This window comes from Canis lupus, chromosome 12 (assembly GCF_011100685.1).
Source record: "Canis lupus familiaris isolate Mischka breed German Shepherd chromosome 12, alternate assembly UU_Cfam_GSD_1.0, whole genome shotgun sequence".
Classification (NCBI taxonomy): Eukaryota; Metazoa; Chordata; class Mammalia; order Carnivora; family Canidae; genus Canis; species Canis lupus.
The window spans coordinates 48,509,180-48,535,612 of NC_049233.1; the positions used below are offsets into that span (position 1 = coordinate 48,509,180).

The following is a 26,433-nucleotide window of genomic DNA, read 5'->3' on the forward strand; positions in this document are numbered from 1 at the left end:
ATCTTGACTCAGGTCATGATCTCGGGGTCATGAGATGGAGCCTGTGTCCGGCTTCGCTCTGGGCATGGAGCCTGCTTAAGATTCTCTCTGCTGCTCCCTCTGCCTCTCCCCATCTCTAAAAAAATAAATAAATAAAATAAAAGAAGCCTTAGAACTAAATCGATAGTAGACCTATTAATTCTTTCAAGCTATACAGCTTTTGGGTCATGGGATTTCACTTTTGCAAGGTTGTAGCAGCTGCCCCTCCATCACCATCTGGGAGTCACAATGTATTACCACTGGTCATAAATGAATAGAAATTTCTCCTGCTTTGGATACAGAGGAAGGGACTAAATCCACTATAAAAATAGAAGGTCAAAAAAAAAAAAATAGAAGGTCATTCTTATATTTCCCAGAAAATAAAATATTATTTAATGATCCAAACTATTTTCTAAATGATACCTTTGTGTCCTCAATGCAATTGCAGTCCTTTAATAAGCTTTACTTAATAAATATGACTCCTGAGGTTTCAGAGAGCTCGTATAGTGGTTGCCTGCATAATTTATTTCCCAGGGTATGGATAACATAGATTTAAAATTGTAACTTGTCATAAATACTACTAGTGTCATAAATACTACAAATATAATATTCAACGATAATTTTTTCATATAGATACCTAGTTGTTTCAGTCACATTTATTTATTTTTTTTTAAGATTTTATTCATTTATTCATGAGAGACAGAGAGACAGAGAGAGAGAGGCAGAGACATAGGCAGAGGGAAAAGCAGGCTCCATGCAAGGAGCCCGACATGGGACTCGATCCTGGGACTCAATCCTGGGACTCCAGGATCATGCCCTGGGCTGAAGGCAGGCGCCAAACCGCTGAGCCACCCAGGGACCCCCTCCAGTCACATTTATTGATATGACTGTCATTTTCCCCATTGAATTTCCCTGGCACCTTTGTTGAAAATCAATTAATTGTAAATGTGTAAGTCTGTCTCTGGATTCTGTTGTGTTCCATTGATCTATTTACACCAATATTACACTGTCTTGATGACTGTGGAGCCTCTTGTAATTCCTGAAATCAAGCAGTGAAGTCCTCCAACATTGTCCTTTTTTCAAGACCATTTTGGCCATTCTTCATCCTTTGCAATTTCACATAAACTTTACAACCAGCTTGTAAATTCTTTTAAAATAATCCTACTGGAATTTTGACTGGATGGCTGTGGCTCTAGAAATCAGTTTATAAAGGGTAGACATAATAATAATATGGAGGCTTCCAATCTATGAACAATTTATAATCCATTTATTTAGGTATTTAATTTCTTTCTATAATGTTTTGTAGGGTTTTTTTTTTAAGCATTTCCCACACCCTTTCTTTTCTTTTCTTTTCTTTAAGATTTTATTTATTTATTCATGAGAGACACAGAGAGAGAGAGAGAGAGGCAGAGGCAGAGACTCAGGTAGAGGGAGAAGCTGGCTCCATGCAGTGAACCTGACACGGGACTCGATCCTGGGTGTCCAGGATCAGGCCCTAGGCTGAAGGCGGCGCTAAACCTCTGAGCCACCTGGGCTGCCCTTGTAGTCTTCATTGTTCAGGTTTTACACACTTTTTGTTAATTCTATTTATTCCTAAGTATTTTGCATCGTTATTTTCTTGTAAATGGTATTATTTCTAAGTTTTATGTATGGCCCAGTAACATAAGATGTATATTGGTGAATGTTCTATGTACATTTGTAAAGAATGTGTACTCTACAATTATTGGATCATCTAAATATGTCAGGCCAAGTTGGTGAGAATGTCACATAAATCTTCCTATCCTTATTGATATTTTGTCATTTATTCTATCACATACTGGCAAAGGGGTACTAAAATCTGATTTTAGTGATTGTGGATGTGTTTTTCTTTTCTTTTTTTTTTTTTTTTTCAAAGATTTTATTTATTTATTCATGAGAGACACACAGAGAGAGGCAGAGACACAGGTAGAGGGAGAAGCAGGCTCCATGCAGGGAACCCGATGTGGGACTTGATCCTGGGATTCCAGGATCACTCCCTGGGCTGAAGGCGGGCGCTAAACCACTGAGCCACCCAGGGATCCCTGGATGTGTTTTTCTTGTAGATTTTTGCTTACTTACTTTGAAGCTCTGTTACTAGGTACACACGCACTTAGGAATTTTACATCTTCTTGATCAAATACCCTTTTTTTTATCATCACAATATCATTCTCTATCCCCAGAAATACTCATTTTCTTCAAATCTACTTTCTCTGATACATAGAAATACTAGCTTTCTGATGCTTAAGTTTGCATGGTATAGACTTTTTTACTCTGTAATTTTCAGACTGTGCTTTCATATTTAAATGCATCTCTTGGAAACAGTATACAGTTGGGTCTTCCTTTTTATCCATGCTGGCAATTGCTGTCTTTTCATTAGACTGTTCATTCTGCTTGTATTTGGTATAACTGTGTTATAGGTGGATTGAAGTCTACCTCCATGCTATTTGTTTTTTATTCGTCCTCTCTCTTCTTTGTTCCTCCTTTTTGGTCTTGTTTTGGATTGAGTAATTTTTGTATTCCAGCCTATCTCCTACTGGCTTTTTTCTAATATTTTAAAGGGATTGCTAAAGATTACAATATGTATCCTTAATTCATCACAATCTACCTTGAATTGATATTACACCATATCATGTATAATGTAAGAGCCTTGCAACAGTATATGATGATAATTTTTATATGTTATATCTTATTAGAAACTTCAAATTTATATGTAAATATATATATCAAAACTCATCATATAGAACACTTAAGATGTTTGCATTTCACTGTACCATTTAACACACACACACACACACAAACAAAAGAAAACCTAAACAAACCTTAAGTTCCAGTTAACGATATGCATACTAATGTATCCAGGGATGAAGTTTGCTGTACACATCAGAAGATAAGAGGAATTGATGAATGCCAAGAAGAATGGCTAGATAGGTAAATATGTGACAAAACAAATATAATAGAACATTAATTGTAGAAGATAGGGCAATTCTTTCAATTTCTCTTTCTTTGAAAATGTTCTTAATAAAATGTAGGATAAAAAACCACTCTTCTGGGCAGCCCCCGTGGCTCAGCGGTTTAGCGCTGCCTTCGGCCTAGGGCCTGATCCTGGAGATCGAGTCCCACGTCGGGCTCCCTGCATGGAGCCTGCTTCTCCCTCTGCCTGTGTCTCTGCCTCTCTCTCTCTGTGTGTGTGTGTGTGTGTGTCTGTCATGAATAAATAAATAAAATCTTTCTCTTTTTTTTAAATTTTTATTTATTTATGATAGTCAGAGAGAGAGCGAGAGAGAGAGAGAGAGACACAGGCAGAGGGAGAAGCAGGCTCCACGCAGGGAGCCCGACGTGGGATTCGATCCCGGGTCTCCAGGATCGCGCCCCGGGCCAAAGGCAGGCGCTAAACCGCTGTGCCACCCAGGGATCCCATAAATAAATAAAATCTTAAAAAAAAAAAAAAAAAACAAACAAACACTCTTCTAATTTGACATGAAAATTAAAATTTAATTTATTTTGTAATGTCAGTTAATTGTATAATGACACTTAAGGACAGAAAAAAATTATGCACATAAATGTTGTTGGGGTGATGACTTAAAAGCTCTAGCTTAGTAATGCCTTGATCTTCTGAACTCCAGACCTGGCCTGAATCCTAAATTCACAACACCGTCTGCAAGGCTGCGCAAAATCTCACCCTTGCACACATTTTCAGTCTCCTTGAGCAAGCTTCTTCCCTTTGCTCTCTGCACACCAACCATATGAGACTTTCCCTGAATACCCAGGGTTGCTGGATGCTCGGTGAAGTCCCTGACACCTCTATGTACACAGTCTTCTTGCCTGGAATACTGCCCTCTGGCACCCTCTCCTTTCTTTTCTAAAAGTCATGCTCATCATTTAGGTTTCAACAGAGATATCATTTCCCCAGTGAAACAGTCCCTCATCTCCCAAAGTAGGTCAGGTTCCTATCCTGGAGGAACCATGGGAAAACACCTCACAGGGTGTGAACTGCTCTGAAGCCAGCACAGAACCACGGAATTTCCTTCTTAAAAAAAGCAGATGTCGCTAACAGCCTGTGTGTGACCTTCGTAAATTATCCTTAAGTAAGGCACTTCCCTTCTCAAAAAGAAGGAGTATGTGTTTAGATTTTAACATCTAAAAATCCCTGACTAAAAACCCGTTTTGGTTTAGAAAGAATGCTGGCTTGCTTTTTATGTTATATAATAAGAAGAGCAATGCTTCCCTTCCATGCCCTAAATGAAGTAAGAGAGCTGTGACTATTAGCCATGAACCATAGCTTCTGCCCTAAGGAAGCAATGCAACAGAGTCAGAACAAGCTAGGAGGAAGCTGAGGCTAAAGTCAGGAAAGCCACTTATGAGGCCACTGCAAAAGCTCAAAGGCCTGAATTAGAGCAATGAAAATGGAAAAAGAGAGAAAGTGACAGGTTGGAGAAGAAGAATATTCTGGTCTTGCCACTGGATATGTGGAGGGTGGGTGAGGAACACCTGAGTGAAAGGATGGATTTGGGGACTCATTTATCCCCAGGCACCACAGCTTTGGGATGTCAGTAATGTTAAGTCCTAAACTGCATAACATTTAGGTCTTCACTTCCATCTCCCCACAAGTACCACAATCCCAAATTCCCAATCTGGCAAATGTTTATGATCTATAATAATAAGCACTGAAAATAACACAGAATGAATTCATTAAAAGTTCTGTTTTTGTGGAAATATCCTCTGCAATAAATCTCCCCTGTCAATTTTTTTTAAATAAGACTGGGAACAATTTCTCAGAAAGCATCATTTTATATTATAGCAGAAATCTATTCTTTTGATAATGTTAGTTGAAGTAGCCACCGAGAAACAATCAATTTTGAAAAGAACATAGAGTACTTCTACAAAGATTTATTACCGATACAGATTTCTTTTTTTAACTTAATGACTCACCAGCAAAATCCTTTAGAATTGGAAGGCTCTGTACTTTGCAAGATTGCCAAATTGTCACTGATTTATTCCCCTAAATGTAATTTGAAAGAACCTGCTGTGTAAATCTGAATACTGGAAACCTGTAAACCAAGAATCTTTTCAAATCTACTTTTCCTATTAATGGTACCTAATGCCTGAGAATAGAATCACAAATTGGGAAGAATGTGGGGCTTTAGGGTGCTAAACTTCTGTGGGAAAACAAACAACAACAACAAAAGAACAAAAAGAAAGGGAAAAGAAAAAAGAAAAGGAGAGAGAATTTATTAGTTCCGTTCCTGAGTTCCTGAAAAGGCCGGGGCACAGTTCACTTTAAATATGGCTATACCCAGGGCTTCAAATGATAGCACCAGGAATTTGTCTACCTCCACCTCTTAACTCTGCCTTCCTTTTGGTTGGGTTTACTTTCAGACAGCTTCTGAAGCTCTAGGCTTACCTCTTCCCGGATTAAAGTCTTATAGAAAAGAGAGTTCCTTTCTCTCTGAGCACATCACTGAACTATTTACAAAGGTGTAGGAGAGGTGTAAAGACCCTGCAAGGACCCAGAACCAATAATGGCAGAGGTCACAAAGGACAAGTGGAAAGAGATTGCCAGAATCCAGAAGGAGAGGGGTTACCAGTGACCTTTAGTTAAAGAACATAAACAGTCTGAGGGGTATCATAGAAGGAGCTGGAAGATAAATATCGTGACCACTTTCTGCACCAAACTGAGTGACATTGTTTTAGAGAATCTGGAAAGAAAGGGACTAAAATGACATAATCAATTGTTAATTGATATTATGAGGATGTGGAGTATTTAGCTTCCAATTTGCCTAATGCTAGAAAGTCCAGGGCTAGCTTTGGGAAATCCCATGCTTTCCTTGCTGGAAACTCCTGTGGGCAGACAGTTCAGAGAGCTAGTTTCACTCTCCTCACATGGACTTCCTGTATCCACTGGTTTCAGATTCACTTCTACAGACAAGCCTAAGAATTGCTCTTGATATGGGACTTTAGTATATGAAAAAAAGGGTGTTTCAAAACAGCGCAGAAAAGATGGAGTATTCAATAAATACCACTGGGACAATTGTCTAGTCATTTGGAAAATATAACAGTATTAGTTCCTTATCTGGTACCAAGATCATATATTTATGATCTTGGCAGGACAGAAAGCCTTCAAGTACAATACAAAAAGCAAAAACCATAAAGTAATGACTAGGTAAGATATATCTGCATATGTAGATAGATATGGATATAGATAAGTACATAGGTATTTATCATACAGAATGCATATAAAGAACTACTAAAGATAGAAATTAAAAAGGCTGGAGTGCCCACCTGGCTCAGTTGGTAGAGTATGGGACAATTAATCTCAGGGTTGTGAGTTCAAGTCCCACTTTGGATATGGAACCTACTGAAAATAAAATTAAACAAACAAACAAATAAATAAAATAAAAAGGCAAATACTCCAGTAGAAAAAAGTGGGAAAGAATATGAAACGGCAATCCTAAGTCTAGATTTTCAGTTTCATTAGTAATTATGGAAGTAAGAATCCACTTAACACTGATTTGCTTGGCAAAGCTTAAACATTTGTTTTATCAAGCATTTTATCAAATTTACACATACATATATATATGTCAAGGCATAGGAAAATTCTCATGTCTCATTCACTGCCAGAAGGAGTATAAACTGTTATGGCCACCTCAGCCAATGTGACAGTACTTTTGAAATTAAAATGTGTATTATGGGATCCCTGGGTGGCGCAGTGGTTTGGCGCCTGCCTTTGGCCCAGGGCGCGATCCTGGAGACCCGGGATCGAATCCCACGTCGGGCTGCCGGTGCATGGAGCCTGCTTCTCCCTCTGCCTATGTCTCTGCCTCTCTCTCTCTCTCTCTGTGACTATCATAAATAAATAAAAATTTAAAAAATAAAAATAAAAAAAAAAATAAAATGTGTATTATATCTTGGGAAACCTGACTGGCTCAGTCACTAGAGCACGGGACACTTGACTTCAGGGTCATGAGTTCAAGTGGAGCATAGAGCTTACTTTAAAAAGTAATTTAAAAAAATAAATAAATTGTGCAATTCAGTTTTTAGCATATTTATGGAAGTGTGCAACCATCAGCATTATGTAATTTTAGGACATTTTCATCATCCCAAAAAGAAATATCCATCACCCACCCTCCCCCAACATGTCTACTTTCTCTATATAAATTTCCTTTTCCTGGACCCTTCATATAGTATCATACAATATATTTTTTGGTATGTGTGACTGACTTCATTCACTTAGCATAAAATTTTTAAAATATTTTATTTATTTATTCACGAAAGACATAGAGAGAGAGGCAGAGGGAGAAGCAGGCTCCACACAGGGAGCCTGATGTGGGACTTGATCCTGAACTCCCAGGATCATGCCTTGAGCCAAAGGCAGACCTTCAACCATTGAGCCACCCAGGCATCCCTTTAGCATAATGTTTTTAAGGTTCATTTATGTTGTAACGTATATCAGCACTCCTTCCTTTTTATATAATATTTTATTATATGGATATACCACTTTTTAAAAAATTCATTCACAAGTTAATAGACCTTTAGATTATTTCTACCTTTGAACTACTATAAGTAATGCTGCTGTGAATATTTGTGTACAAGTTTTGGTGTGCCTATATGTTTTTGTTTCCCTTGGGCATATACCTAGGAATGAAATTGCTGGGTCATGTGATAACCCTATGTTTAACATTGTGAGAAAGTGACATAATGTTTTTCAAAACAAGTGCACCGTTTTACACTTCCATCACATGATATGTCTTTTGAAAATCGTGCCACAGGATAGGTTATGAGAGGCAATGGTTGTTTCCCTTTATGTAAACTACCTCAAAAAAAGTTTGTGTGTGTTAAAAGCAAAAATGAGTGAGTGAGTGAGTGAGTGAGTGAGTGAGTGAGTGAATGAATGAATAAATAGCAAAATCTCAGTTCAGTATCAGGTTGGAAAGTACCCCTGGCTAAGGGTGGGAAGGCAGAGTAACAGCTAGAACCTGGCCGAGCCATTGGCTCGCGCAGTCTGAAAGGGAAAGGGGGGATGACTCAAGACAATCAAGCTTAACACAGGTCCAGCAAGGAGACAAGTTGAAGCCAGGAATCCTATTTCTCTGATTTGGTTGGAACTCTACACGGTATTGAATCGAGACACCCGGAAGCATAAGGAAGATTATTACAAGTTGGGTCGTTTCAGGGCAAAGGGCCTGCTGAGGATTTGAACCAGGTGCGAGGGTTAGTGGAGCAGTTTTGAGAGCCTATCAGTCACAGCTCAAGGCTAGGCTTTAGACTCTGTATTCTGAGCTACAAATACTGAGCAAAGGAGATGTGTCTCTGTGGTAAGCCAGGCATGATGGGAGCTGGGTGGCTCTCAGATACCAGGCATGCTAGTGCTAGAGACCATTTCCTGACTGCCTTGTGGGGAGGGTGACTGTGACCAGGCCACAGCTTTCCTGGGACCTGGACAATATAGCAATATCAGAATTAGCACACATAGGGTAGGAGGGCTACAGCAGGGGGAGGCTGATAGTATACAGCATAGCAGTGACAAGTTCCAAAGAACTTTCTTCACACACTCTAGCTCATTTGTTCCCAACCTGGTGGGCTGGTTTGCCCAAGGACTGTAATTATCCCAAAATATCTCGACACATTGCTAAATTGCCATTTATAACTTCTAAGTTTTTACAACTCTTTCTTAAACGTACAGTTAAAACATAATTGAGAAAGCTCCCCAAAATGGGAGCCCCTCACAATAATATTCTCTAAATAATTGTTTAACATTTCTAAGTGTAAAGTGTTTTAAATGATATTTTATCAGTAAAACTAGGGATCCCTGGGTGGCGCAGCGGTTTGGCGCCTGCCTTTGGCCCAGGGTGCGATCCTGGAGACCCGGGATCAAATCCCACATCGGGCTCCCGGTGCATGGAGCCTGCTTCTCCCTCTGCCTGTGTCTCTGCCTCTCTCTCTCTCTCTGTGACTATCATAAATAAATAAAAATTAAAAAAAAAAAAAAAATAAAATAAAAATATCAGTAAAACTATTTACTTAAGACTGATTTGCTCTTTGAGTTCCACCAACCAATGTAAAGTTAAACGTCCTGGGAAAAATCTGCACAATAATTCCTACTTTTCTGGGTTTCTTGTTTCCTCCGTACTTTCCTTTTGTGATTTTTTTTTTGGGGGGGGACCAATAACTTGCTAAGGTATATTAAAGAGATTAAAATCCAGATAAGAAAATAAATCACTTGCTTCTAGTAAATAGCACTAAGGCCGTACATTCTATTCAACCCAGGCGTTTAGTAGATAAGGCCACTTGTCTGCAATTCAAAAGCACAGTTTCAAAGGAGATTAATCTGAATTGAGGGGAGATTTTTGGTTTTCTTCTCTTTAAATTCTGCTCAAGGGCGCTGTGTATTTTAATAGACCAAGAAATTTTTACAGATGTAAAATCGTAAGAAGCTTTCTCTGGAAAACCTGAGTTAACAGACACCACATTCTAACATATTCAGCAATGATTTGTGCCTCTTAGAGGCACCTTGGGCAGCTGGCTTGACCCTTAATCCAGCTCTGCCTGCAGTATTTACATTTTCGGTTGACACAGCCTCTTGGAGTAATAGATCCTGTATTTTAATGCGTGCTATATAAAGAGCTACTTTCTTTTATTTTTGTTGGGAAGACTGTTAGGCTTCAGGAATGTTACCTATTTCCATTTTTTCAGGATTTGAGAAAATAATCCATGATTATTCATCATAAATTTAAGACTTTCACTTTTTTTGGCAAATGGAATCTTTTTCATTTTTACCGCCATACATAATTCTCTCTGCCCTTGATCATTTTTAGTGTCCTCCACTGGATCTTTTCTAGCGCTATTATATCTTTGAAAAGCAGAGACCAGAACCCCATGAAATATTCATCATATAAAGTATTCCAGGGCCGGGTGCTCCTTCAATTACAGTCACCTCTCTTCTCTGCAAAAATCCCCAAACCTATTCTCAATCATTCCCCCTGACACATCTCCCAGACCTGTGCTTGCCAGAGACTGAAGTAATCCATGACTGGTCCCTCCATCTTGACACAAGCTAAATGCAACCAAAACAAAAAAAAAAAACACCCTTGAGACCATAAACTTCCCTTCATTGAATATTTATTGGAGTTTGAGGATGTGCCAGGCACTGTGCAACGTATGTAGAGGCAGTGATAGGAGGTGGTTTCGAATATTAATAAGAAGCAGGAGTACTTAGGAAACATGCAGTCTACTGGAGGAGGCATATGAATTAAAAATTATATATCTCGGGGCACCTGGCTGGCTCAGTTGGTAGACCCTGGGACTCCTAATCTAGGGGTCACAGAGCCCCTCACTGGGCTTTGAGCTTACTTTTAAAAAAATTATGTATCTATATGTAAATGCTGTGGGTCTCAAGCCATCTCTAGGAAGTTGTGCTCCTTTCCTGTTACTGCTAAAACAAATTACCACATACTTAGTGGCTTAATTCAACACAAGGGTATTCTCTTACTGTTTGCGAGATCTGAAGTCAGAAATGAGTCCTAAGGGATAAAATTAAGGTGTTATTTAAGAAACAAAACAGATGAACATATGGAAAGGGGAAAAATGAGAGAGAGAGAGAGAAATCATGAGACTCTTAACAGAGAACAAACTGAGGGTTGATGTAGGGTGGGGATGGGCTGGATGGATGGGTGATGGATATCAAGGAGGGCACTTGTGATGAGCACTGGGTATTGTATGTAAGTGATTAATCACTAAATTCTACTCCTGAAATCCATATTATCCTATATGTTAACCAACTAGAATTTTTTTTTTTTAATGGAAAAACAAAATAAGGTATCGACAAGGTTAGTTCTTCCTCCTGGAGATTCTGGAGGTAATTCCTTATCTCTTCCAGCTTTCAGAGGCTGCTAGCATTCTTTGGCTTGTGGCTGCATCACTCCAATCTCTGCTTCCATTAGCACATTACCCTCTCCTCCTTTCTCTGACTGTCCCACCTTCTTTGTGTAAGGAATCTTGTGATCACACCAGACTCACTTGGATAATCCAGGATACTCCCCCATCTCACGTCACTTAATTTCATCTGCAAAGTCCCTTTACCATGTGAAATCACATATTCATAGGTTCCAGGGATTAGGATGTAGACATCTTTGGGGGGCCACCGTTCAACCTACCACTGAAGGCAAGAGAGCAATGATTGAAAATGACACACTTCAATATTGAGTACTAGTAATAGGTCACTTTTATTTGGCCTTTGTTCTGTGCCAGGCACCTTCCGAAGCACTACTCATGTACTTTTCTCCTTCAGTCATCACACCAGCCCTTGGAGGCAGCGTCTACTCTTTTCCCCACTTTACAGATGAGGCACCTGAAGCTCCAGAATAACTTGCCCTGGACTCCCGCCCCCCCCCCCCCCCCCCCCCCCCCCCCCCCCCCCCCCCCCCCCACCGCCAGCAAGCATAGGAGTCAGCATTCAGATGCAGCTGTCTGCCCTACAGTCTTTGCTCCAAAGCACTAATAAAAAGAGAAATGAAGAAGAAGGACATTCCAGGACAAGAATATAGTGTATTGGGCAGCCCGGGTGGCTCAGCGGTTTAGCACTGCCTTCAGCCTGTGAGGGTCTGATCCTGGAGACCCGGGATCGAGTCCCACGTCGGGCTCCCTGCATAGAGCCTGCTTCTCCCTCTGCCTGTGTCTCTGCCTCTCTCTCTGTGTCTCTCATGAATAAATAAATAAAATATTTTTTAAAAAATAGTATATTAAGAGGCCCAGAGCCTGCATCTTATAACTGGAATGAGGATATACAGGGAGGAATGATGGAAGACAGATGGGAAAGGAATAGGGATTGGACAGTGATGGACTCCATTGCGGGGCAGGCCCTCTCACTAATGATCAATTGTTGAAGGATTTTTTTTCCCCCAACCCACATGAAATGATTTTAGAAAGGAGAATAACCTGATCAGATGGTTGTTTGAGAAAGGTAACTATGGCTGCATTTGGGGAGTAAATGATGGAGGTGTGAATCTCACAACAGAGAGACCTGCTATGAAGTTTTTATAAAGATCCAGATAAGAGATGGTGGTAGCCTGAACCAGAACCTGGGGAGTGGGATTGGAAAGGAAGGTCAGAAGAGTCATAGAAGAGTCATAGAAAGGGCAGAATGGACTGGGTCTTGCTGACTACATCAGTGATTGTGAGGGAGGTAAAGAGGGCAGAGTTAAGGATGTCTCAATTCCTGTCATGGGAAACCGGGTGTCAGTAATCGGGATGAGTAATAGAACTTGCACATACTAAGATTGCACAAAAAATTCTCTGCTTAGATTAATATATTTAATTGAGGGCTTCCCACCTGTCAGAGACACTGAACATTAATGACACAAGGTACTCGGGTCCAGTAGCCCACAGTGTCCCTAAATCCCAGCCACCTGGTCTGATCCTGTTACCACAACCTAATGGAACTGAAAAAGGTGATGTAACAAACCAAACTGCCCACCACCCATAACATAGTTAAAACTTGGGTAATCTCACTCTGTCACCAAGCACACATTCTAAGAGGACTTCAAAAAAGAATAAAGCATTTTTCTCCCTCCCCAGAGTAGGTTTGGGCAAACTGAGGACAAAAGACAAACATCACATGAAATAATGAGCAAAAGTACAAAAGACTTTATAATCAGGTGCTAAATTATGAAGTACATTCCGTTTAGAGGAAAGCAATGTTGGTTTTTACCCTCCTAGAATAGCCAAGAAAGATACGAATTTTAGTTGAGCATCTACTGCCAAACCACCACCCTAAAATGTATTGTGTCTCCCAGAGAAGGTAAAGGAAGTTCCCTTAGTCACATGGGTGCTTGCAGGCAGAGCCAGGGCATGACCTCGGGAGAGATCATCTCAGAGCTGGCGCTCCCCGGAAGGCACAGCAGAAGCTAAGGCTGTAGGGCCTGTGGGGTCGGCTCTGGACAGGCCCATGGGCGAGGCAGAGAGCAGCGACACTCACGTGAGGAAGAGCACGAAGGCAGGACTTGGCCCAAGCTGTTAATTATTCCAGAGAGGAGACATTCTCACTGGAGACTTTCAGGTCGCCCACCACTGCTGGGTGCTTTAAGCATTTCAGTTTGGCAGTAAACATAAGTAAAAAAAGTTTAGCAGTAAAAAAAAATTTAGTTACAGAGGCGTAAGCCTGGAATACTCAGTGCCGGCTCACGGCCTTGAATAATTGTGACAAAACAACAGCTGATCTGATGGTGAGGCAGCAGGCCCCACCCACCTCAGTACCCATGGGTCCCACCTAAGGGCTTTCCAAAGTCCATGGAAACAACACCAGCTAAGTAGTCAAGTTGCCACTCCCATCACACCAGATATGTATTTTATTGGTGAGAACGATGACTAACTAGTAGGCTGATTTATATGCCAGTTCCCACTTGGCCTTTTGCCTGACAGCAAAATTTACTACTGTCAACTAACACTCTTCCTATTTCAGTATTAAAAATTGTTACACTCTCAGCAGTAAAGTACATCCAGCCAAGTGACAAGCAAAGAACTGTTAGGGAGAAGTACACAGACAATATGGGCTGGACTTTGCCAGGAAGAACAAGAGCACATACGGGCCAAGAAGTGTTGCAAGGAAGGAATTTTCTAGAGTGTTATGCAAACCCCAGTTATTATCCTGGGCAATGTTGCAATTTTACTTCTGGTTTATATTAACTAGTACTAGAAACACAGAAGGGGTGACCTAATTCTTTTCCTGCGGGTTTTCCTTTTATTAGAGCTGTACTCTGGTAGGCTGCTTAACTTACTAATTTTTTTTTTTATTTTTATTTATGATAGTCACAGAGAGAGAGAGAGAGAGGTAAAGACACAGGCAGAGGGAAAAGCAGGCTCCATGCACCAGGAGCCCGATGTGGGATTCGATCCAGGGTCTCCAGGATCACGCCCTGGGCCAAAGGCAGGCGCTAAACCGCTGCGCCACCCAGGGATCCCTTAACTTACTAATTTTTAAAAAATCAACATTCCTGACTTAAATTTTCAAATATATCATTACAGTATCTAATAAATGTAAATTCCTTTCTAAAAGTTTTTTGAGGTGTAATTTTACATTCCATGAAATTCACCCATTTTTAGTGTACAATTTAATAGCTTTCAGTATATTGACAGAGTTGTGCAAATACCACCACCATAAGAATTCATTTTTGAGCTTTTTGTTTGTTTGTTTGAATTTTTCAATAGATAATTTTCAAGAGTATATAATAAAGGCAACTGGGTGGCTCCATTGGTAGAGCATGCAACTCTTGATCTCAGGATTGTGAGTTCAAGGCCCATGTTGAGTGTAGAGATGATTTTAAAAATAAATAAATAAAAATAAAATAAAATAAAAAGAAATACAATCTTTAAAATATATATAATTTTCAGGACTAAGTGATAAGTGACAAAAAAAATCCATAACCTAAGTTGTTAACTAAACTTGAATTCAGTTTTATTTGATTGGTCAGAGGTCTCCCACACCGCTCTTTCAGAAGCCTGTGTTTGAAGAAACAGTATGTCCTGATAATGTGATTTATTGTTCCAGCTCATCCTGTGGTTTGGCTACTACTTGATGACCCTGAAGTAAATGAGCACTGAGTTAAGAAGTAAGGAACATCTGGTAGCCAGTGACCAAGGGACTTCTAAAGTTACTAATGAGTGCTTTGGGAGCCAGAGAATCAGCTACTTTGAATGATTCCTGATATTACACATGGGAAGTCCCTTTGTAGGTCAACAATGTCAGGTATTTCTATTTTGCTTTCAAACCTGATTCTAATTCCCTTCACTCACCCACCTCTGTCCATGTGACCTTAAAGTGTGGAACAAAGCTCTTTCCAGTTTTTCCCTTTTCCAAATGGATCTTCACAACCTGGATTTTTGGCCTTATTTGATTTGCTTTCCCTTCATGCTTGAAATGATTACTTACTCACTTTTCCTGTCAAAAGTCATCTTCACTGCTGCCTCTTCCCCTTTCTTCACAATCTATTATGACAGCAGGTATCAAAATTTTTGCTCGTACTCAGAAATTTAAAACATGGTGTGAGGAGTTTCTGAACTCTGTGGTTCTGCAGTTAGCTAGCTCTGTCAGGAGTTGCATTCAAAATCTCAGTCTTAAGCTTTCCACTCTGACCATCACCTCCTGCCTTCTGGGCTGTAACAGACTGGCTCACTCAGGTGCCCCCAAGTCTGCTAGCTTTAACCACAAAATATCTCCAGAGGTCCACCAGTTCTCATCACCATTATCATTATCACTGCGGGCCAGGATTCCAACGCCTCTTGCCTGCACTACAGCTGCCTCCTCCTAACTGATCTTGCTTCCATCCTAGTCTCTCTATAATCTCATCTTAACACAGCAACAGAGAGATCCTTTTTAAATGTAAGTTATATCATGTCCCTCCTCAGCTTAAAATATTCCAAAGCTGCACTGGTTTCCTATCTCAAGCAAAAATCTCTCAAAGTCTTTACATGAACTTCAAAACCTGAATAATCTCATCCCCCTTATCTCTCTGACCTTATCTTCTACGAGTCTCCTCCCTGCTTTGTTCCCGACACATTGGCTTCTTTGCTATTTCTCAAAGAAACCATACTCACCTCTATTTCAAGGCCTTTGCATTTTCTGTTTCTTTTGTTTGGGCCTGTCTTCTCCTAAATAGCCTCATGAGTTGCTTCCTTTAATTCTCAACTGAAACTTTGCCTTTCAGTGAGGCTTTCTCTGACGACCCTATTCAAACTAGCAAAAGCCAAAACCTACAACTCTGCCCCTTTGCACTTTCTATTCCTCTTCTCCTGCTTTATTTTTCCCTGTAGAGCGTATCCTCATCTGGTGCACTACCTATTTATTTGCTTATTTTCCACAGTGCCTCTCTCTCCACTGAAATATAAGTCCCATCAAAGCAATAGATATTTATTGAATGAATTAATGAACTTAATAAATATTTATTGAATATCTACCATGTGCCTATTTTAGACACTAATGACATAACAGTGAACAAAAAAATAACATGCTCCCTGCCCTCATGCAGCTTGTATTTTAGTGATAGAGATGAACCATAAACAAATGAACATAATATATAAGTATAATGGTCAGTAGTGATACATGCTGTGAAGAAAATAAATCATTTAAAGTAATAGAGATAAGTGAATGTCATTTTAGAAGGCACATGAGGAAAATTCTTTCTGAGGCAGCACTTGACAAGAGCCTTGAATAACAATAAGAGTGAACCCTATAGAGGTTTGAGGTAGAGGTTTGGGAGATAATTTCAGGCAAAGAATCCAGCAAGTAGAGAGCTCCTGAGTCCAGACCAGTTTAGCATGACCAAGGAAAAGCAAAGCCAATGTGTGGGGAGAGAGCAGGAAAGGGTACAAGTGGTAAGACAGGTAGTTGCAGAGGCCACAGTAAGAACTTGGGGTGTTTCTGTGACGATAGGGGAAGCCATTTGAGGGTTTTGAGCAGGGCAGTAACAGGATGTGATTCCCTTTTTTAAAAAAGATTTTATTTTGGGGGTGCCTGCCTTTGGCTCAGGCATGATCCCAGGGTCCTGGGATCAAGGCCCATATTGGGCTCTCTGCTCAATGAGGAGCCTGCTTCTCCCTCTGCGCATCCCCTCTCCCGCCCACTCATGCTCTCTCACTCTCTCTCTCAAATAAGTAAATAAATAAATAAAATCTTTTAAAAGAGGACACCTGGGTGGCTCAGTGGTTGAGCATCTGCCTGCCTTTGGCTCAGGTCATGATCCCGGGGTCCTGGGATCAAGTCCCACATCAGGCTCCCCAGAGGGAGCCTGCTTCTCCGTCTCCCTATGTCTCTGCCTCTCTCTGTGTGTCTCTAATGAGTAAATAAAATCTTCATTTTTTTTAATCTTTAAAAAAAAATACTTTATTTTTAAGTAATCCCTACACCCAATGTGGGGCTCCAATTCCCAACTCTGAGATCAAGAGTCACATGCTCTACAAACTGAGCCAGCCAGGGGCCTCTGATTCACATTTTAAAGGACAGCTTCGGTGCTGTGTAGAGAATGGACCCCCATATGGGTCTTACCCATTCTCCCATGAAGGGTGAGACCAGGCAAAAGGAGACCACTTAAGAGGCCACTGAAGTAGTCAGTGAGTGTTGAAGTTGTAGTAGTAGCAAGGAAGATGGAAAAAACAGATTTAAATAAGTATGTATCACAGATCAGATTTGCTGATGAAATAGATGTGAAATAGGAGGGAAAACGATCAAATGATTATCCAAGGTTTGGCCTGAGCCCCTGGAACATGTCATTCACCAAGGTGGGGAACATTTGGAGGAACAGATTTGAGGAAGATGGTGTTTAAATCAAGATCACCCAGGGAATGGGATATAGATTGAAAAATCCAAGGACTGGAGCCTGGCATGCTAAGGAAAACGAGGAGGATTAGATAAGAGACAAGGAGGGATGCAAGAGACATAGGACACAGTGAGGTACTGGAACCAAATGGGGGATGGGAAGGAGGTATTTCTAGTGAGAGGAAGTGAAGGGGCACCTGGCTGACTCAGTAGGTAAGAGCAGGAAGAGCATGTGACTCTTGATCTTGAGGTTGTGAGTCTGAGCCCTACATTGAGTGTAGAGATTACTTAAAAATACAATCTTTAAGGGAAAGAAAAGTAGGAGGAACTGACCAATTGTGTCAAATGTGGCTGAGGACTGAAAATTGATCATTGGACTTGGCAATGGGGAAGTCATTAAAGAAGTAGTTTCCGTGGAGTGGAGGGTGGGCAGAAAGCCAGATGATGGTGGGTCAAAATGGATCTGATAGACTCAGAATCAAGCAACGCCAATGAGAGGGCTTGGGCAAATAGTTTAACCTTTCTACCTGTCAGCTTTCTCACCTGCCTAAAGGGAATTGTAGCTCCTTGCTCATAAAATGTGGTATAGATTACTAAGGATTCAGAAATTCTTGAACTACAGGCAAAATCAACCTAAATGTTTTAGAATGTTCTCATGTTTAATGATACATGCTTTTAAAAACTGGGGAAAAAATATATATTAAAGCCCTACTATATAAGACAAGCACTTTGCATGATTGGTGGTTTGTTTATTATTATTATTATTATTATTATTATTATTATTATTTTATTTTAACTAAGCTCTAGGCCCCGCCTAGGGCTTGAACTCCTGACCTCAAAATCAAGATTCACACGCTCCACTGACTGAGCTAGCCAGGCACCCGGCACTTTGCATGTTTGATCTTAATATTTAATTTTGATTAGCCCAAATATAAATATCCTAAAGTGTTGTCACCATTTCTTTAAAAAGGTAGACTCCAGGGGCACCTGGGTGGCTCAGCTGGTTAAGCGGTTAAGCACGTACCGTCAGCTCAGGTCATGATCTCAGGTTGCAGGATTGAGCTCCAGGTCGCCTACCTGCTCAGGGGAGAGTCTCCCTCTCCCTCTTCCTCTGCCTCTTCCTCTGCCCCTAACCTTGCATGAGCTCACTCACTCTCTGTCAAATAAATAAATAAATAAAATCATTTTTTTAAGAGTAAGATAAGACCCGGATATAAAAAGATCAAATAGTGCACTCCTCAGGCTCACAAGTCCTATCCTGTCCCTGTGCTTTAATAAAAACACCTTTCTGCATCAGAAATAATAATAAATAACAAACCAAATAGTAACAAAGGAAATGTCTCATTTTATATTCTTTATGTGATCCTGTATATTTCACTTTTATTGTTATTGAAGTGCTAGAGATCTTTCTGAAGGGATTTACATGTGACTGCAATCTAGGCCTTCGATGCCCATTTTAGGAAAAGTAAATACCCACTTAAGAAACATTTTCGGGTAAAATGACCTTGTGGAAGTTTTGCCCTCAAAACAAAACAAACTAGGGGTTTCTTTACAGACATGTTAATCCAGCTGCATACACTTTAATTTGTAGGACTCCATTATTAGTTTCTAGGGTTCTGTTGCATTTTGCCTTGTTACTTTGTAATGCTGTATCTTCTAGTAAAAGTCCTTGAGTTTTCCTCCCTTCTCAGCCTCAGGGTTCTGTCCCCTGCCTTTTCCGAGAGGGAGTGGCCCAGTAGCCCCAGGCTCTACCTTCCAAAACCACCCTTTTCCTTTCTCAGGGTTCAGAGAATATGCTTTCTTTTTTTTTTTTTTTTTTTTTTTAAGATTTTATTTATTTATTCATGAGAGACACAGAGAGAAAGGTAGAGACATAGGCAGAGGGAGAAGCAGGCTCTCCCTGGGGAGCCCAATGAGGGATATTTTTGAGCAAAAATACTAAACGTCTACCTTCTGCTGCTTCTGAACCTCTGTCTTCCTTGTCCAAAACCTTTCATCATTTGGCTTCACTCTCCTTGGAGCCACCCTCCCAGATAAAGTGGCTTTAGAGTTGGGAAATTAGGCAAGCTGAGGGCAGACTGAGTACAACCCTGCACCGCGCTGCCGTGTGGTGGGAAGTGCACTGGCCTGGACACCAAGTGATCCGGCTTCTAATTCCTATCCCACTGGGAGATCTTCAGCAAGTCACATGTTCATCCAGGGCATCAGTGGCTCACGTTCTCTACGTGGAGAACACGGACCAGGAGTGCTGTCAGGTTCTTGCTATCCCTTTGAGGAGGAGGAGGACACTAAGGCATGGAGATGGAAAAAGTATCACAATAGATTCCTCTGAAGTGACGGAGGAGAAAAGAGTGGCACCGAGGATTAATTCATTGTTTGATTTCTCTTGGCAAAGAAAGTAATACATGGTGACTAAAGATGTGTCTACTCATATTCAAATTCACACTAAAGCAGTGTAGGGAAGACAAGTAGCACCTTGGTACAAATGAGGTTTTTCTTTTCATAAAACCAAATATGATGGCTCTCGATTGGCAATGGTTCAACTTAAATTTTTCAACTTCATGATAGTACCAAAGGGATACGCATTTGGTAGAAACTGTACTTTGCATTTGGATCTTTTTCCGAGCCAGCGATGTGAGGTATAATCCTCTGTCAAGATGGTGAGCAAAGGTGACCATTAGCTCCCAATCAGCCACGCTATCACGGGGGTGAACAACCAACACGCTTAACTTCTTGTGTATCCACACAACCATTCTGGTTTTACATTCAGTACAGTATTCAGTAAATTACACAAATATCCAACACTTTTGATGAAACAGGCTTTGTGTTAGATGATTTTGCCCAGCTGTAGGCTAGTGAGTGTTTGGGCAAATTTAAGGTAGCTAAGCTATGATGTTCGGTATGTTAGGAGTATTCAATGACTTTTCAATTTACGATATTGCCAACTTATGAGGGGTTTATTAGGACGCAAACCATTGTAAGTTGAGGAAGCTCTGTAATGGAAATTTCAGACATTTCTTAGAAATGCTAGTAAATAGATTTCTTGAGAGTCATTTTCAAAGTGGTTCTATCTCTTGGGCCTGGGATTAATGGGTAATTTCTATTTCCTTTTTATCTTTTTATATGTTCTCTGAATCTTTTACTAATACATATTAGTTCTGTAATCAGAATGGATACCTTTTTAAAAGAAAGAAAGAAAATGACTTTAACCATATAAATGGAAGAGAACAGGAAAGAAACTTAAAAACTAATAATGATGAAACTGACATTTATTGCATATCATTTATTATCCACTGGACAGTAACTGGCTCATTTACTCTCTCAACTCTGGATAAGAAGCTATTTGTTATTACTGCCATTTTACATATAAGAAAAACGAAGCAGAGAGGGGTCAAATAACTCTTTTAAAGTCACAGAGCTAGTAAATTCAGTTGCTGGGACTTCACTTGGATGGTCTAACATCAGGGCCTCTTCTATTTATCATCTGCCTCATAAATGATGCATAAAAATTAGGCATAGTTTTGTATAATTTCAGGGAAGATTTTTCATACTAATTACATTTTATTTAGGTTAATATTCCCTGAATGACACATTAACAAAACGCTGGAGGAACGTGGTTTGAAATTATGGTAGATCTGTGATTTAAATCTTGCTGTGGATAAGCCAGCTCTGTGCTAGAGTTAATGGCACAAACAACCATCCGTCTATGCTGTGTTGAATTCAACAAGGAGGCGGTTCTAATGCCTTAGAGGCTTACACAAAACAAACCTGTAAAAACCTCAATGCTGAGAAATCAAAGTTGGAGAACACCAATCACAAACAGCCAATGGGACTTTCTTGGAATGAGGCAAACGCTTAAGCTACAGCCAATTGCATAATTTCCTTGCTTTGTTTCTGCCTTTTCTTTATAAGTTTTTCCCTTCACTTCTGCTGGCAGAGTTCTCCTAACTACTTCTGATTTGGCACTGCCTGATTCCCACTGATTTTTGCTGAAATAAACTTTAAAAAATTTTAATATGCCTCAATTTGTCTTTTTTTTTTTTAAAGTTTCTTTTTTAAATTTTTATTTATTTATGATAGTCACACACAGAGAGAGAGAGAGAGGCAGAGACACAGGCAGAGGGAGAAGCAGGCTCCATGCACCGGGAGCCCGACGTGGGATTCGATCCCGGGTCCCCAGGATCGGCCCTGGGCCAAAGGCAGGCGCCAAACCGCTGAGCCACCCAGGGATCCCTCAATTTGTCTTTTAACAGCTCTGACATTTGGGTCGTTTCATGTAGGCACCCCAAAGAAAGTTAAATGAAGGTGATTCAAGCTGCTAGAAAGAATCTGGGAACATCGGAATTGCCAATCAGTTTTTTTAGAATAAGTTTTTTTAAAAGGCATAATCTATCCATGGTACAAGATTGCATCTGCTCTGCAAACAGTCAAGGAGAAATCGCACCCAGGAAGAGAATGCTCATCACTGCTACCTATTTTGTGTGCACAAGACGGTCCCTGTCTCAACCAGAAACTTCAGCCACTTTAGGGCTTTTGAATGTTAGTCTTATTTCTCCTGTTATCTTTTTTTTTTTTTTAAAGATTTTGTTTATTTATTCATGGGAGACGGGGGGCGGGGGGGTGCAGAGACATAGGCAGAAGGAGAAGCAGGCTCCATGCCGGGAGCCTGACATGGGACTCGATCCTGGGACTCCAGGATCATGCCCTGGGCCGAAGGCAGGTGCTAAACCTCTGAGCCACCCAGGGATCACCTCAACTTTTTTTTTTTTTTTTTTTTTTTTAAGATTTTTATTTATTTGACAGAGAGAAAGGAGAGAGAGAGCACAAGCAGGGGGAGCCACAGGCAGAGGGAAACAGAGAAGCAGGCTCTCTGTTGAGCAGGGGGCCCTATGCAGGGCTTGATCCCAAGACCCTGAGATCATGACCTGAGCCAAAGGCAGCTGCTTAACCAACTGAGCCACCCAGGGGCCCCTCTCCTGTCATCTTCTACCTCCTAACTTTTCAATCAACTCTCCGGTGGCTAGATCCATTTCACTGCGAATCACTTCTCAGGAGACTGGATCACAGAAGTCATTTCAGGACTCATAACTGAGCAAAGACCTCAAGCTCAATAAATATTAGCTGGATGAACAAATCATTTCTGGACAAGCAATTTTTCACCTAATATCTCAGGGCAGGAAAGGACACAGAACTGCAAGATGTAAGAAAGATTACCTAGGGGTGCCTGAGTGGCTCAGTGGGTTAAGCAGCTACCTTTGGCTGGGGTCATGATCCAGGGGTCCTGGCATAGAGCCCCCTATCAGGCTCCCTGCTCAGTGGGAGTCTGCTTCTCCGTCTCCCTCTGCCCCTCCTCTTGCTCATGTTCTCTCTCTCTCACTTTTCCTCAAATAAATACATAAAAACAAAAAAAGAAAGATTATCTATACCAACCAAATCTGACTGGGGAGGGTAGGGGAGTTTGACAGAGTGAAAGACAACTTCAACTACCTTCATTTTGACCTCACTCTGTACTTTCTAAGTGATTAAGTTCTTTCCAGCTCATCTCTTAAATCAGGCAAGACCCACAGGGCAAAGCATCCCCAGATGGGAACCAAAATTACCCCCGAAGCAGTAAGGACTGCCCTGAGCCAGCAAGACCCCATGTGACTGGCCCCAAGATAAGTATCACTTTGACCTTCACTGCCCCCTGCACTTTCCCACCCACCTTTGTCCCACATTTTCCTTATGTAAACCTGGAAGTATTTTCAGCACTTTGGCGACAGTCTGAGACTCTAGTCGGCTGTCCTCGGGGTGTCGGCCTCACTGAAATAACCTCCTTTCTTGTTTCACTGCCACTCATTTGTCTGCCTTTGAATTTTGTCAGTAGTCAGTGGCCCAACCTGCTCTGTGTGGGACCCCCCTCTGTTTGCTCTTGTACCCCTGTATTCCAGCTACAAGAACAACAGCATGTAGAAACTGGTTTGCAATATACTGATGGGTCATTTCTGGACAGTCAATTGGGCCACATGAGATTGGGGCTCTCTTTCTTTCTTATCCTGTCTGAAAGCCAGAACTTTTCCAGGATGAAGATCCCCCTCTTTCCCCTATCATTATTTTCCTTTATAGACCTCTCTCTCTCTCTCTCTCTTTTTTTTTTTTTTTTGATTTTATTTATTTATTTGAGAGAGACAGAGCGTGAGCTGGGTGGGTGGAAGGGCAGAGAGAGAGGGAGAAGCAGACTCCCCCCTGAGCAGGGCTTGATCCCTGGACTCTGAAATCATGACTGAGCTGAAGGCAGATGTTTAACTGACTGAGCTATTCAGGAGCTCCTCTCTTTTCTTAAAGATATTTTTATTTTTAAGTAATCTCTACATCCAGTGTGGGGCCCGAACTCAACCCCAAGATCAAGAGTCTCATACTCCACTGACTGAGCCAGCCAGGCACCTCAGCCCTCTCCTTCTTGCATTAATGTTGTACGTGTAAGTGCAGATCTCTGCTTTTCCCTTCCAGGTGACCTAAGTGGCAAAGAAGGTGGGAACCAATTCCTCTTGGAGAAAAGACCTGTCTATCCTGTTCTCTTTTCTCTCTGGTATCTCCTTCTCTTCATCTTACTGTCTTCCATGTGACTAGTTGGTAATAATATTTGGGTTTAGGGTTAAGGAGAAGGGTCTAATTGAGTCATTCTTGCCAGAATTCCCTGCCTCAGGGTTTCATACACAAGCTCAGCAACAATAGAATAAAGTATTCTACTCTTCTAACTTAACATAGTCTCATCCCAGGTAATAACTCCCGCTTAGAGCTGTTTCTCTCCTTTTTCTTCCTTCAGAAGTTGTCTGGAAGGCGGTGATTAGGTGACCTCATGATTTCTCAGAGCCCATGTTCCCTGGATCATCACTACCTTGTCCTGCCAGGATGCTAGTCTGGTCTTGTTCCTGAGCTGCCAGTCATAAGGTCTGCTTTCCTGGTTCTTCTCCTGCCCCAACTGTGGCTGGCAAGAACTTTTCTTGCATCATATCTCCCTCCTTACCAGGATGGAATGTGTCAACACCTACTTTCCAGAGGCCTACTAGCAGAATGGCTTACCTGGAAACATATATCACTTTTGGTAACCCTGCTGGGGAAAGAACCTAGAATTTGGGATTACCCCCAGTACTTCAAAAAGTCAAGCCCTTACAGGGCTTTCTTTCTCGCTATACTCTTATATTCTCCTCATATATCCCAGTAATATGTTCAGGGATTTTCTGTTTTGCTTACCGTTGGAACCCCAATGTCTAAATAGTACATGGCACATAGTAGGTACTCAATAAGTATCTGTGGAATGAGTGAATGGTTGATCACATCTTCCATGTATGGATTTATCCAGGTCGGCTGTCAGAGGCAATCTTACTTCCCTTGCCTACAGATGGTCACAGAGCAGCACATGGAAGCTCAAGTGTTGCCAACAGCACGCACTAGCTCAGAGGTGGAAGCTGAGGCAGGAGGGCTTGGTGAGGTCTCTCAAAGAACAAGAATAAGAAGAAACAGGGGCCAAGAGTAGCCATAAAGGAGCAATTCTCAAACTTTTACTTCTCAGGACCAGGACCGCTCTATAATAAGCTTTAAAAATTATTAAGGGGGATCCCTGGGTGGCGCAGCGGTTTGGCGCCTGCCTTTGGCCCAGGGCGCGATCCTGGAGACCCGGGATCGAATCCCACGTCGGGCTCCCGGTGCATGGAGCCTGCTTCTCCCTCCTCCTGTGTCTCTGCCTCTTTCTCTCTCTCTATGTCTATCATGAATAAATAAATAAATCTTTAAAAAAAAAAAAAAAGAAAAGAGAAAAAAAATAAAAATAAAAATAAAAATTATTAAGGGCTCTCAGAAGCTCTCTTACAGGGACTAAATCAATATGAAAATTGAAACAAAATTTAAAAAATATTATTTCGTTAAAAACTTAACAAAAAAACACATTACATGTTAGCATAAATAACATTTCCATCTGGGGCACCTGGTTGGCTCAGTGAGTGGAGTGTGTGACTCTTGATCTCCAGGTTGTAAGTTCGAGCTCCACGTGGGATGTAAAGATTACTTAAAATTTTTTTTGAAAGGGTGGGGGTGCCCAGGTGGCTCAGTCAATTGAGTGACCGACTCTTGATTGGGGCTCAAGTCAGGATCTTAGGGTTGTGAGATTGAGCTCTGTTGGACTCTGTGAAGCAGGGAGTCTGCTTGAGATTCTCTCCTTTTCCGTCTGCTCCTCCCTCCTGTGCTTGCTCACTCTCTCTCAAACAAAATAAATAAATAAAATCTTTAAAAATAAATAAACAATAAAAGATTTTTAAAAATTAAAAATTAGAAGAAAAAAAACCCAGCTATCTTTCCAAAACAAAAGTCACTGACAGGAGGGGTATTTACTTTTTGGCAAATTGCCTACATCTTCCTTAATAGAAGGCAGCTGCATTCTCATATCTGCCTCTGCATTCAGTCCGCTGTGATGTTTTAGTTGGAATTTGGCTTCATACAGACACAGAACGGGAAAAGGGAGGATCTTTGGGGCTCTGGGGGTTCTCTGACCACATTCTGAAAACTGCTGTCCTCAAGTGAAAGTCGCTGCAGCAATAATAATGATCTTCTCTGTTACAGAGCCCCCAGCCCTCCCGGGAATCTGGACCCTGGTATGAGAACAGAATCCCTATTTCTCACCCTCCCTCCCTCCGACCTCTTTGCTTAGGATTGCACAATTCTTTAATAATGTATAAAACAGCTGACAGCCTTGAGCAGGAAAATTAGATAAGATGTAAGTTCTTTGGGGAGTATGCTGGTCTTGGGTAGAAGGGAGTGTAATAAGAATCTCAGGAAGGGGATGAGGGAAAGAACATATGCATTTTCAGTCACGAGAAAAAAGGTTATAAAGTGCAGGCACATTCGTGAGCAAATATGTCTCGGTGCCTGGGCTGAAAAAAGGAAACAGTGACGTTCAGCCTGCTGGGTGTGCGTGGAAGGAGCTGGTATATGCAGTTACATCCTACCTCTGAATCTTCTTGGGCCTTGCTGGAGGCCCCAGCTCTATTCCCATTAGTTGAGGATCTGATGGAAAGAGAGCAGTCTACCAGGGACAGCTCTAAGCCTAGTCAGTTCTCAAC

The 26,433-nt window shown here is 41.1% G+C and overlaps 1 protein-coding gene across 1 annotated transcript in view; it reads right to left on the reverse strand.

The window, feature by feature from the left end:
* RNGTT (RNA guanylyltransferase and 5'-phosphatase) overlaps positions 1 to 13,215 on the reverse strand; it is a 362,370-nt gene extending 349,155 nt beyond the window's left edge. Inside the window, exon 1 of the mRNA XM_038554709.1 lies at positions 13,007 to 13,215. The gene's annotated coding sequence lies outside the window, so the exon portion shown is untranslated. The remainder of the gene's footprint in view (positions 1 to 13,006) is intronic.
* Positions 13,216 to 26,433: the final 13,218 nt, after the last annotated feature.